General features: G+C 45.2%; 1 pseudogene; it reads left to right on the top strand.

The window, feature by feature from the left end:
* The first annotated feature begins 12,405 nt into the window (after positions 1-12,405).
* On the top strand, positions 12,406-13,736 carry LOC148155683 (uncharacterized; annotated as a pseudogene).
* Positions 13,737-14,488: the final 752 nt, after the last annotated feature.

The raw sequence follows: 14,488 nt of genomic DNA, 5'->3' as shown, positions 1-14,488 counted from the left end.
GCTTCACTTCTAATTAGGGTGAATATTTATCACACACTGTGTGTTTAATTTGCTTGGTGACTTTCTGATAAGTTATGTGTGTAACTAACACAACCCTGCTGTCAGACGCTTTCTTGTGCATTTGCTTTGACTTTAACAGACAGGCCTTCAGCGCTGAGATGAATGAGAGGGCAGATTGTGTTGAAGCTGATGAAGTGTCCTGATGCTCATTAGCCGCTGGGCGATAAGCTGATGGATGCTGCTCACTTTTTAGGCGGTGCTCTTGTAATGATGAATGCGCTTGTGTTAAAAGGCAGCTCATCTCCATCCTTTCTGCTATCTTTTTCCTTTCAGTGTTTATTGAATTATTTAGTTTAATAAAGAAAGCCTCGTTAAAGCCAAGGAGCAGAGCAGTAAGTGTGATTAATGCTCCAGCCATTAATAATGAGCTGGTCTGGGTAAAACCTGCTCAGGTAAGGCAGCATTTTAACAAAAGAAAATCATCACCCAGACTTGTTTGGTCATTTATCAAAGTATGGAAATGAAAGGAAAGTTTCCGGGTCGGACCAATGAACCCCTGCTGGTGGGATCCAGTTAAACCTGGAGCCTCCAGATCTCCATTTAATTCAGACTGACTTACTGGAACCCAAGTCACGTTTTAATTTAAACTAAATTTACTGAAAGAATCATTTTCCAGGATTGAAGCTTGTGGTCATGGCTTGGTGCTAGCTTTATTTCTGGAAACGTTTTCTTTCTCGATTCATGCCAACATTAGAAGGTGCTATCTGAAGATTTGCAATGTGTTTTATTTCTCACCTTCCATCATCTCACTTTTTGTTTTGTTGCTTTATTCAGTTCATTTTTCTTACAAATTTACTGGGAAAACATGTTTGTTCTTCAGTTGGGTTTTATTTGCTTTTTCTACAAATCTGATGCTTGTTTGCTAATTTCTCAACCAGCCGTCTCTCAGCCCTGAACCTTTGAGTCGTAGAGAAAAGGGAGGAACTTGAGGCTCAACGTTTGCTGTGGCAGCTGTGAAATATGGCCGAAAACCTGGTGGCTTAAATCCTGGCTTACTTCAGTAAACTGCTGCAGTCTCTGCTTTAGAGAGGCTGGAAGACTGTTTGGCCACAATACTGGTTTGAAATGGCATGTTCATATTCTCAGCAGATTGTGGTAAGATTCATCGCTCACGTCCAGAGAAGACCAGGACAGTACATAGAGGAAAACATGAGCTGTTTGTCAGAAAACAGAGCCCATTAATCAGAAATCCAGAGTTTTGCGGGTCGTGTGAGAGAGCAGAGGTCCGGTTAGAAGAGGTGGCAGGGAAGGAGAAACCCAGCTGCTGGTTCCAGGAGCCTTGAGAGGTTCTGGATGAGATCCAGAGCAGCAGAGCAGCCTGGCAGGTGACGAGGCAACAGGTGAGTTCTTCCATGAAATCAGACTAAAAATAGACTGGATCCGTTGTAGGAAACACCGATGGAGGCAGAGAGGAAACAGGAAGCTGGTGACGTAACAGGAAATGATCCCAGAGGCTCGGAGGCTAAACGCTAACATTTAGATTGGGCTTTAGTTGAAGACTGATGGGGATTTTATTTCAGGTTAATATCTCATGACTCTTAATGTCTTCAATGTTAATCACAGCATGGGCCGGTCTGAACCAGCACACACTGAGCCAGGTTCTCTGGAGAAAAACGCTTCAGTGGTTCTGGACTGAGGAGGGTTCCAGGTTTTTCCTCTTTTTGTTCCTATGAAACTCAAACCGTCAGCCTTCTGGCAGAGCTTTACTCTGATCTGTTCGACATTTTAGACCATGCATAGCTTAAGCTAGCCTGACAGTGATTTTACCCCAACAGTGGATGGAGATGTGGCTTTTTCTCCAGAACCATCTGGGCCTTCAGAGCGCGTAGACTTTAAGGAAAGGCTGCATTAGGTCCCCTGGTGAGACGCTCATTCTGAATAAAAATGACTTTATTACAATCTAAACCAGGTCAAAAACCCTGACATACTTTCCTCTGGGAAACACCGATCAGTTGGCTGGTATTGGCAGAATATTTGTTAAACGGTCTGGAGATGTCAGGGTCTTTGGGTTTTTATGGGTTCTTAGTTCTGATCATTTCCGTTTCCACCTGCAGCCTGTCGGCCCATCAGCCCGGCTCTGATCCAGTGCTCACTCTCCTAGTATCGAATCTCCTCTCCTGCTTTCTGGTTCCTCGCAGTATTTTCCAGTTAAACTCTGCTTTCTTGTGCACATGGATTCCTGTGGTTTTGGTAAGTTTTATATTCATTTTTCATTAAATGATCAAATGCATTTGCTGCCTGTCTGCATTTGGGTCTTACTTCATTTCTTCACATCATGACCAAAGGTAAAATGTGATTCAAAATAAATTCTGAAATATAATTAGTTGAGTTTGACAAAACTAACAAACCTTTATTGTATTTCGATGGGACCAGCGGCACTAGGACTTTTCTAAGACCTGCTGCTATGTCCTTACTGGGCATAAACCAGTAAAACCAGAATAAAGCTGGTTCTGGTTCCTTATGCTACAGGACCTAGAACCAGGGAGAATCCTAAACTAGGTTTCCTGTCTAAAGTCCAATTGACGTGAAACCAGGAAGTCGTTTCAGTTCCTGTGGCTGAATCACAAAACGTCACAAATCATTTCCAGTGACTGTTTGTTGCTCGTTTGCTGTTCCCACCACCACCAGTGATTATGTTGCCATCAACTCAAGCACTGCGAGCTGCGTCGGCGCCGAGATGTTCCAGACCATAAAGTTGACCATCAAACTGCAGTCAGAACAAACAGACTTTAAATCAGAGCAAAGTTAGTTTAGTGATCGAAATTATTAGAAAATAAGATTAAAAGAAACTAAAATATAATAGAAAATAAATGTAAACAACAAATCTACTGGTGATGAACTAATCAGAAAGTTGATTACACTTTTTTATGGAAACATTTTTATTCTCTGCAATGTTAACTTTCATCCTTTTCATGCCAACAAAACATCAAACTAACATGTTTGATTTCTGTGGCTTCGACCAGGACTGAAGTGATGATGATGATGAAGGGTCATTTATTATGTTTCTGAAAATCTGCAGCAAAGTAACACAAAAACCAGCAGGATTTGTACAGAGGGAGGAATAAATGCAGGCGGTATCTGTGGGTGAAGCGTGGTTATTATTAGGTTATCATTTCATAGAGTGAGAAGCAGCCGATCAGAGCAATTGATTCCCAGCTGGCAAGAACAAGCAGGCTGAGATGATGCTCAGATTAGGACAAGCAGCAAGATTAGTTCATCAATAACGCAAATGAAAAACAATCTCTCTTTATCTCCTCAGCTCCGCGTCTGTTTGCAAGAATCCTTTAACCCCGGCTCAATTTCTGCTTCTGTGAAAATTCCTCTTTGGTGAATAAATCAATGAAGCGTCACCTGGCCTCTGATGCTGCTGCTTTCTGCTTCTGGGCTGCAGACATGTTTCTAAAAACCGTATATTACATGTTCAATCAATCAATCAATCATTATTGCCATTGATGTGGTGACAGGAATATTATGCAGTTATTAAAACTGTTTAATAATCTTGTTTTTTCTTGACGGGAGAAATGATTCCATGAAGAACTCAACGCTTCACCAGCAGGGCGGGAAGAAACCTGAAGCGATCGCTCCACACTAAAACATGCAGGAAATATTCTCAACCGAGATCATAAAGACATCAACAATGCTGGAGCTTTGACTGAACCGCCTGAACTCAAACCCACCTGCAATAAATTTACCAACTTCTTTGCAGAGAAAAAAAAGGAGCATTAATCTGAACATCCAAACTAAATCCAGAATCTGAACCCAAACGATGAAGCCATGCAGCTCCTCTTCCTGCTGTCTGGACATCGACCCACACCTCTCCTTCAGACAGTCCAGCCTTCATCCATCTGATCTGAATAATAAACTCGTGGCTCTCATCAGGTGAACCAGCAGATGTCAAACCTCTGATTAAAACAAATCCCTGCTGCCGACCTCTGACCTCCCCTTCATCAGCATCGTTACTGGAAAATCTGTTTCAGCAGTTAAGCAGCCGCTTTCAGTCTGGTTTCCATGGTTACCACAGCACCGAGACCGGCCTAGTCAAAGTGTTCAACGACATCCATATAAACACAGACGGTGGAAGAACCACAGAGCTGGTTCTGGTTCTGTTGGACTTCAGTGTTGATCATGTTACTGAACCGACTGGAGAGCTGGGTTGGACTCTGGTCCAGAACTGGGTCTGACAGAACAGGGATTTCACTGTCAGTTTGTATCTCGAGTCCTGGGGCTCCTGCTGTCCACAGCGGCCTCATAGCTCAGGGTCGGGCCAGAAGCTTCCAGCTGAAGGACACCTGACCTCTGACACATTATGACATCATTAGCATGAGAGCAGATCCTCCATTTCCCCACAGAGGTGAAGCAGCAGCTGGCCGAAGACCTGCGCCTGGTAGATCAGCAACAATCAGGAAGATTTCTGAGTCCATAAACAGTAAAAAGACTTCTTAACTATTTATTATAATCAGTTAGTCTGCATGGAGAGAGCTGCTTCAGCTCCATCTGGTGTTTCAGTCTAATGCTAACGCAGCCACAGAGCTAATCCATCGCTGACTGTACAACATGGGAAGGAGGTTCACCACCGATCCAGAACCCTCTTCAGGAGCTTGTTTACACTGGATCCATTTCATGCAGCTCTCTTCATGACCTCTGACCTGTTTGCTTTGGTTGAACCCACGTGACTAGCTTCAGCCAATCGGGTTACTACGTTCTCTGACGTGAGAGAAAGCAAGCAGAGAGCGCAGAAGCAAACGGGATTGTGCTGAAAAGAAAAGACGGATAAGAGAAATGGACCACTCGTAGCTGATTTGCTGTCTAAGACGAGTTTGTTCTTTTTATTTCTGGAGAAGGAGCTTTTCACATATTTTTCTCTCACCCTGACTGTGTTCGGGATCATTTTTTGTGTTGTGGAACTGGACTTGGCTTTTTTTTTTTGTTTTGTTTTGTTTTGTTTGTCGTTTTCGTTCGGCTGGGATCTGGACTAAGGAGTCTCGGATCGTCACTGAACTGGATCTTCCTAAGGAGAACGAGATGGCGAGCCAACCCTGGAGCTAAAGACCATCAAGTAGGAGCTACGCCTTCTGCTGGACATTGCCAACCCTGCAACTTGGTATGACCTGCCCATGTTGTCATGCGTATTAGCAGTGGGTCACTGAAACAGAATTAACTGTTGGATCATCGGAAGAAACAAGACATCAATCTGAAGCACAGTTTGATCTGTCCTTTCTGAATTGTTCTGCTGTTATTGTTTTTTTTTAACTCCTTAAGGGAAACACCAAAGAATTAAAAATAGATTAAACAGATTAGAACAAACTGTAAATCAAAATAGATAAATAGTATTAACTAGAACTTAAATAGAACTAAATAGTATTAACTAGAACTTAAATAGAACTATAACCTAGGTAAAATAAATAGTATCCTTAATTTAGATTTATAAAATACTCTGAAAGGAACTGGAAACTATTTTTCTTTTTGTTGAATTTGTGTCATTGTGTGTTAATTGTGTAACATTGTTGTTGTTTATTCTTTTATTGTTCTTTAAACTAATAATAAGCCGGCTGTTTTAACTTAATTTTCTTTGGTCTGTGGTCATTAATTCAAACTACACTTCTCACTACTCCAGTAGCCGAACCTAGCTCTGGTCTTATTACAAATTTATTAACTGTAAACACATAGCGAGTGTTACAGATGCACCAACATTTTCATTTCAAAGCTTGAGCAGGAGAATAAAGTGTTCAGATGTAAATGTGGCGTCAGACAGAAAATAATCTGTAAAAGTTGATAAGGGAGGCAGAGTGAGCAGAAAGGTGAGAAACATGTTGTGCTTTCATAACAGAGGAGTCGACAGGGTCTCGCCTCTGATTCTGAAAGCTTTTACACGTCTTTCATCCACTTCATGCTCTTTACATCAGAGCTGTTCAGAGGTTCTGCTTCTGGATGCTTTCAAACGTTCAGAATGAAAAGCACAACTCTTTGTTTGCTTTTTGTTCTCCACAGATGGATGAGCGCACACGGCCTTGGTGTGAACGTCTGAGCGGGTCACTCAGAGCGGCTGCAGTATTTTTAGACCAACATGGCTTTGGTTTGTTCCCTGCTGGTTTCTGGAAGTGACTCAGAGCTTCGCTGGAGGAAAAGCTCATCAGCTGCATTCAGACACGTTTTACTAGAAGAGCTCTGAGCGTTTCCTGACTGAAGAAAAATAAGTAAAAAGCTGTTTGAAAGCTGACCTGATGGAGCTTTCCAAAGCATCAGGCCACCACTGATCTGTAATGTCAATGTTTGCAGTCGGATCATCGATGCGCCGTTCTCTGACTGACGCTCATATATCCCATCTCAGCACGTCCGCATCACCACCAAGGTAATTTTGTCAATTGCCAGCCGTTCTGCATCCTCCGGTGCTTTCACCATCATTCAAATCTTCTTTTAGAATATAGAATACACCTTTCACCACCATTATGGTGCAGCATTTCTTGTCCTTTCCATGAACTTCAGACGTTAGAAAAGAAAAAACATTTCAGTTTCTGAATAAAAAGCTTCTTCACTGAGCAGCAGCTCTAGTGAGAGCAATCTGCCAAAGCACAACCAACAGACCGATCGTCAACTAAAATCTGTCCTAATGCAGCGTTTTGGTGGTCGCTGTGATTCTACCAGCTGTGCTGCGCTGTTTTATTGACAGGGAAAATCTCCTGTAGAGGTCTGTGTTGCAGCACATATAGTGAAGCCCCTGACTGAGGGTCATCGTTTCTTGTTTTCATTTGATGAAACCAGAACCTCCAGAAAGTCTCAAAAGCCAAATGACTTCAATTTATTAACCGGCTCTTCAGCTGCTGCCCAACAGACATCAATCCATGACCCGTGGCATCGGACCCACGGGGCATCGGACCCATGGGGCATCAGACCCACGGGGCATCAGACCCACGGGGCATCAGACCCATGGCATCGGACCCACAGGGCATCGGACCCATGGCATCAGACCCACAGGGCATCAGACCTGCGGCATCAGACCCATGGCATCGTGGCAACAGACCCGCGGCATCAGACCCACGGGGCATCAGACCCACGGGGCACCAGACCCGTGGCACCAGACCCGTGGCATCAGACCCGTGGCATCGGACCCACGGGGCATCAGACCCACAGGGCACCAGACCCGTGGCATCAGACCTGCGGCATCAGACCCATGGCATCGTGGCATCAGACCCGTGGCATCAGACCCATGGCATCGGACCCACGGGGCATCGGACCCATGGGGCATCAGACCCACGGGGCATCAGACCCACGGGGCATCAGACCCACGGGGCATCAGACCCATGGCATCGGACCCACAGGGCATCGGACCCATGGCATCAGACCCACAGGGCATCAGACCTGCGGCATCAGACCCATGGCATCGTGGCAACAGACCCGCGGCATCAGACCCACGGGGCATCAGACCCACGGGGCACCAGACCCGTGGCACCAGACCCGTGGCATCAGACCCGTGGCATCGGACCCACGGGGCATCAGACCCACAGGGCACCAGACCCGTGGCATCAGACCTGCGGCATCAGACCCATGGCATCGTGGCATCAGACCCGTGGCATCAGACCCATGGCATTGGACCCACGGGGCATCAGACCCACGGGGCATCAGACCCGTGGCATGGGACCCACGGGGCATCAGACCCACGGGGCATCGGACCCACGGCATCAGACCCACGGCATCAGACCCGTGGCATCAGACCCTGGGCATCAGACCCACGGGGCATCAGACCCACGGGGCATCAGACCCACAGCATCAGACCCACGGGGCATCAGACCCAGGGCATCAGACCCGTGGCATCAGACCCACGGGGCATCAGACCCAGGGCATCAGACCCACAGCATCAGACCCACAGCATCAGACCCACGGGGCATCAGACCCACGGGGCATCAGACCCACAGGGCATCAGACCTGTGGCATCGGACCCGCAGCATCGTGGCATCAGACCCGCAGGATTCGACCCAGTCCGTCCACCCGGTGACCCGATGTTGGTCGATGTCTGTCCAGCACCAACCAGGTTTCGGTTTCGGAGCTTCTGATCAGACATTTTAAACATTTGAAGAAAAGCTGAACTCCTATTCCTCACCCTTCCTGTCGACTCCCCTGGGAGACCAGGAGGATCTCTCTGCCTCTTCATCAGTCATGGCCTGCTTCTCTTCTCTCATTTAATTCTTTTTCTCCACTCATCTTTCTCCATGACTCACTGAGCTGCAGCTCAGTTCAGCCCGTTTAAACAAAATGTTTAAATAATGATTTAACTGATGGAAGACCTAATAAAAGCAGAGGAACAGCTGCAGATCATCTTTACAGTGGAAATGATTTTTCCTGATTTATATCCAGGTTTTACAGGAACTTCAGGAAGAAGATGAATCTCGGGTACAAACCAGCGTCTCAGACCATGAAGAGAAAAAGGAATCTAAACCTTCAGTCCATTTTCCAGAAGATAAAATCCTGTTTTGGACGGCTGCTCATCGGTTTGTTCTGGCACTGAGCTCTGATGTACAGAGCTTCCATCCTGATCAGACCTTTTGATGGATGGATAACCCTAACAGAACTCGCAGAACCAGCAGATCCTGTTGCCTCTAATCTCTGGTAAAGCTGAGAACGTCTGAAATGAAGAGGAGTTGTTGGAGGGAAGAACAGATTTTAGCCCCTCCAGCCTCTCACCTCGCTAATCGATGTTTGCCTGTCGACTGTTCTGCAGACGTTTATTGTTCCTCCAGAACAAACCGCTGTACAGCAGCAGATAACAGTCATCTAGCTGCCAGAGAGATATTTAGGGAAACGAAGCCAGGTAGTCCTTCAAGGTGATCCATCAACGACCACGCAACCCAGGGCAGCACTACATCCTCTACAAAGAGATGTGGAGGACGGCTCAGACGGAAAATCAATGCCTGCAACGTACACACGGAGAAAATGTTGCTGCCAAGACTGTAGTGGAGCTATATCACACAGCATGAGGCCAAGGAGGAAAAATGGAGCCATAAAGTAGAGCTGGACAATGTCACAGCCATGAAAAATTCATTAAGTCTGCTCCTTTCACAGCGGGCGACAATACTGTGGCCATTTCCTCCATATGAGGCAGAGCAGGAGGACGACTACAGGGATGATTAACTCTGATGGAGACTACAGTCAGGCTCAGGAGGACAAAGCTTTGACCCCTGACCCCCAACAGAACCAGAACCTCCAGTGTGGTGTTGGTCTGGATGTGAATTCAGTTGGAAAATAATAAAGTGATAGAAAATCACAAAGCAATAACCAGCCCTGTTGTTATGACAGCTAAACACGATATTCTGTTTATGAAGGTGTGAAATAATAAAGAGCAGCAGCGCAGAGCGTGATAATCTGCTGAACCTCTCTCGTTTTCCATCCTTCCAAACATGTTTCAATACTTGAGAAGAAATTATTGTTTCATTGGACCAGCTGGTCCTGTTCACTTTTATGTATTCATCCAGTGGAAAAATCCTCTCTGATGAAGAAGTGATGGCTGCTGCGTTGCTGGAACAGCAGGTTTCCATTCCTGCCATGTTTCATCAGTTTCCCTGGATGTTCCTGGATCCTCTGGAATGATCTCGTCTCTGCAGACCACAATGAAGTCTGGACTGATGAACGTCTGCTGAAGCATCTCGGCGGCCGCTGACCAAATGCTCTGGATCGCTGCTCTGCCTGAAGACCCAATATCGAAGCACAGCTCCAGTTCTCCCATCATGACCACCAGATTTCTATTTTAAATCCAACATGGTGGTCTCCAGACCACTGCTTGGGCCCGTTCAGGTCCAGATCCAGTTGTATTGCAGATCTGGACAGAGTTTAGACTAGAAGTCGTTTTCCTCTGGTAACATCCTAACTCGGCTCACCTGAGCAGCAGATGCCACGGCCGGTTTGATGGCTCGTTAAGAGAAACGAGCCTCTGTGTCCATGGAGGCAACACCACTGGTCTGAAACACTTAAGGGATTTAAATGGTGCTGGAAATCAGCCCAGACAATCAGCAGGTTCAGAAGAGACGACTGACAAGAGGGAAGCATTCCTTCGACTGAAGACCAGCAAAGGATCAAAGTGTTCAAATGAAACCAGAGGTTTTTAACGAGATGCTTCTGTCAGTTATCGGCCCGGTATCCAGCAGAGCGATGAACTCAGACGCAGCTGAGGGACGATGTTCAGGACGCGGCAGGAAGACGGCAGATTAAGCAGAGATGCAGCTGCTGCTGGCCTCTGATGGATGCTGATGTCACCGCGGTTACAAATGAAGCAATCCGTCCAGCATGAATAATCCATACTTACCCAAATGTTGTCTTTCTTCTTTGCTCTTCGTCAGCGACGCTGTCCCCCCGCTCAGCTTCCATCTGCAGCAGCGGACAGAGGATCCAGTTCTTCCCCAGGGCTGCAGAACCAGAACCTGGTGCCAATCAGTTACCGTTTGATCCTCCAGTTTCACTCTGAGTGGATTTAAAAAGCACCATTAGGGAGTGCTGTGGTGGTGCAGAGGTTAAGCACAGCCCACATATGGAGGCCTTAGTCCTTGACGCGGATGTCCCAGGTTCGATTCCCGGCCTGGTGACCTTTGCTGCATGTCTTCCCCGACTCTCATTACCAACTTTCCTGTCAACTAACTATCAAATAAAGGCCACTAAAGCCAAAAAAATCTTTTTTTTAAAAAAGCACCCTTTGATCAGAAAGACGTCTTCACAGGACATCGAAGGAAAGACTAAATTTAAAATAACAAAAAATGTGAAGAGTTTTCAGATCTAAATTTGTGAAAGTCATGCAGACCAGCCTGGCAGGAGGATATATGCTGACACACCAACCCTGACCCAGATCTGCTCCTGCAGCCTCCCAGTCCGCCGAATGAGAGCTTTGATGGACGTCTTCCTCAGGCTGAAGGCTTTTCTCTGGGATTGGCGTTGAGGCAGATCCTATTAGCGCTCTCTGCGTGAAATCCAAACTCTGTGGGAGGTTCAGGTTGGGTCTGCCTTCTGGCTTTGCCTCCACAAGGTTCCACATTTCTGGATTTCACACGGTGCTCCTAAATCTGTCCGGTGGTAATAAGTTGGGTGTTGGTGGGTCGGTCCACACACTCCACTCATCTAACTACCAAATAAAGGCCACTAGAGCAGTTCAGAATCCAGAGAACGGTGTTTTGCTCTGACTGTCGCCTCTCAGCTGGGAGACGAGTTAATATGATGAAAAATCAAAAATATAGCATGTCATGCAAATAAACATAAGGCACGTCACAGTCAGTAAATAACAGTTCTGTCCAGAAACTGCAGGGGGCAGCAATAGGATGACTGTCGCCTTGTCCTGCCACACCAAAGACACCCAGCAGGACATCTGGACACATTCCACGTCCTCGTTAGCGAGGAGCAGCTACCAGTTCACTGGACTGCAAACAGAAATTCAACATTTAGCTTCTAGACAAAAATATGCTACAAAAATTAATTCTCCAACTCTGCAGAGTAAAGCTCTTTGGAACGTCTATTAACGATGGATGGATGGATATATCAGTTACTGATATAACTGATATATCCTAATATATCAGTTAGGATATATTTACAGTATATGGCAGAAGCAATAGAAATTTGGCCTACAATAGAGATCTGCAGTCTACCGGCTAACCGCAGTAAAGCTTGTTGATGACGTTACCGGCGGCATCAAAACAGAGCAGCGTGAAGCAGCATGGCTGAGAGCAAAGGAAGAGCTGGTTAAAAAGACAGGTTCAAAACCAATTATATGCACCGGTTCAGTTTGACCTCCAGCGGTCGCGCCGCAGCGCTCAGGAGGAGCGCAGCAGATGTCACGGCCAGACGGCGGGGAAGAGCCGTGGGCCAGGGTGACAGTGATGGTCTTTCTGAAACTACAAAAAAGAAAATCCCTTAAAAGCGCTCAGTGTCACCCCGCACGCAGATACAAGATGATGACCGTGTTACCCAGAAACCTTTGCTGGGCTGGGAGTAATGTGGTAGTTTTGCTCTCTCAACATGTTTTGCTGTGATACGGAAAAGATGAGACACACGATGAGCTTCCATCAGCATCTAACAGGAAAGTTCCTTCATCATCTTCTTCTTCTGTGTAATACTCCATAATCCAGGTACCACTGAGTAACCCCCACATTCAGAAGATTTAAAAAGGCCATGTTCCTTTAAACCAACTGAGAATTTTTTAACAATATGAATTTCATTAAATGGAAAAAATCTTCCCACTGATGGCTTTAATTCTCTGAAGCAAATTAATATTTGCAGTTACTGCTTTAATTCAAACACCTTGTCTCTTTTCCTCAAAAGTTTTATTTTTAATTATCAAAATTAAATATATATGAATTTCCTCTTAACTATTTTAATAGCCTTTACAACTTTTATTCTGCACAAATAAAATATAGTTAAATATTTAAGCATTGCAGCTTCTAGATCAGTGGTTCTTAACCTGGGTTCGATCGAACCCCAGGGGTTCGGTGGAGCCTCTGCCGTGGAGGTAAAGACACACTGTGTAAAGTCGTGATGACGCCCCGCTTTGCTGCAGAGGATCACGTTACATTGCTGAGCCAATCAGAGCTGCGGAGGAGCCCTGATTGGAGGAGCTCCACTCTCAGCAGGGATTTGAACTTGTGTCTTTAATTACTTCAACAAATGAGAAGGTCCTAAGATGGCGGAGTGAGAGGTGTTGATTTTGCAGGCTGTCGCTTGTAGTTACTGTTTAGCCTTGATTTATCATTCATTTTGGTGCTTTAGCCCCGTTGTCAAAATTTTTTTTAGGTTTTTTTATTTCCTTTTAACAATTTTTTGTGACTTTTTTAGGTTTTTTTGTTGTTCTTTTGTCATCTCGGTGCTAAGGTTCGGAAACTAGCATGTCTGAACACGATTACAATCGGTCTGCTCTTCTAGAGGCTTGTGATGAAGACATTATTGAAGAAATTGAGATGGTCGGGGCCACATCTGAGCCTTCTTGTAAAGAACAGAAAGTGAACTGGGATCACGCGCCTATTAAGAACAAAAACAAGAAGAAGATGAAGCTGAATGAGCCTGAATGTAAGGATGACACCGCTAACGCCATTCTTCGTGTGTTAGGAGAACTTAGCAGTAAGATCGACAACCAGACTGAAATTCTGAAAAGCATCGATAAACGTGTTGAAGCTAACACTATTGCCATTGATGCAAACAAGGAGGCCATATCAGAACTATAAGTTACAGTTGACCGCCTCAAAAAAGAAAACGCAGCGTTGAGGATTTCCTGTGATGACCATGCTCGGTACAAGAGGCGCTGGAACCTAAGAGTGACCGGACTGCCCGGGAAAGACGATGAAAACCTTCGGGAATCCATCATCGGGATCCTTACTAGGATCATTCCTGTCTCCGTGGAGCGGCTGCGTGACACAGTTGACACCGTTCACCGATTGGGATAAAAAGCTGGTTCCCTGTCGGATAACAACCGTCCTAGAGCCGTCATCATTCAGTTCGGAATGCGAACCATGCGGGATGAGGTCTGGAAGAAATCCAAAGATGCTAAAGTTTGCAAAGAAAAGCACATCAGCTTCAAGGAGGACTTCTCTAAGGAGGACAGACTTGCCCGGGCAAAGCGGTGGCCCCTGGTTCAGGAAGCCAGGAGCAGAGGCAAACGCGCATACCTGAAGGAAGGCTTCGCCCTGATCGATAACCGAAGAGTGGACCCTGACTAATTGCGTCGCCCTTTTCTTTTACTTCCTCTGGTTTTGGTAGGTTCATTCTGTATTTGTTTTAAGGGCTATCGCACTATTTTCATACAGCTGTTACTGGCTATGTTATCTCATTCCTGATAATCGTTCCTTAGTTTAGTTCTTGTACAATTACTGTGTTTCTTTCATGTTGTCACTACTTTCTCTTAATACTAGGGGTTTAAAAAACAGTGTTAAACGTAAGGCTATTTTTCTTTACTGTAAGGAGCAAAAGGCAAATAGTTTTTTTCTGCAGGAAACTCATTCATCAAGTGAAGAGGCGAAATTTTGGAAACTTCAATGGGGTGACAAAATTTATTTTAGTCATGGTACTTCACATTCAGCTGGGGTTATGATTTTGTTTTATAAATTCTCTGGGTCTGTTTTGGACCATGTCAGTGATACAAATGGCCACTGGGTAACTACAATAGTGGAAATTAATGGAAATAAGATCATTTTGGTGTGTCTATATGGATACAATAATAAGGCGATGAATTGTAAATTTTTTGATGAACTCGGAGTGATGATAAAACATTGGAAATTAAAATATTCCACTGATCAGGTTATATTAGGAGGTGACTTCAATGTGGCTCCAGATGGATCGATTGATCGTCTTCCCTCAGGGGGGCAGCATCATATCTTCAATGATATTTTTGTAAACTTAATCTCTAATACAAATTTGATGGACTGCTGGAGAATTAGAAATCCCACTACTAGAAAATACTCCTGGTTCAACC

Source organism: Poecilia mexicana, unplaced genomic scaffold (assembly GCF_051168715.1).
Source record: "Poecilia mexicana isolate PSO_F unplaced genomic scaffold, ASM5116871v1 scaffold_13, whole genome shotgun sequence".
NCBI classification, from domain to species: Eukaryota; Metazoa; Chordata; class Actinopteri; order Cyprinodontiformes; family Poeciliidae; genus Poecilia; species Poecilia mexicana.
The sequence above is the reverse complement of the archived record's forward strand: the minus strand, read 5'-3'. Positions and strand labels throughout refer to the sequence as shown.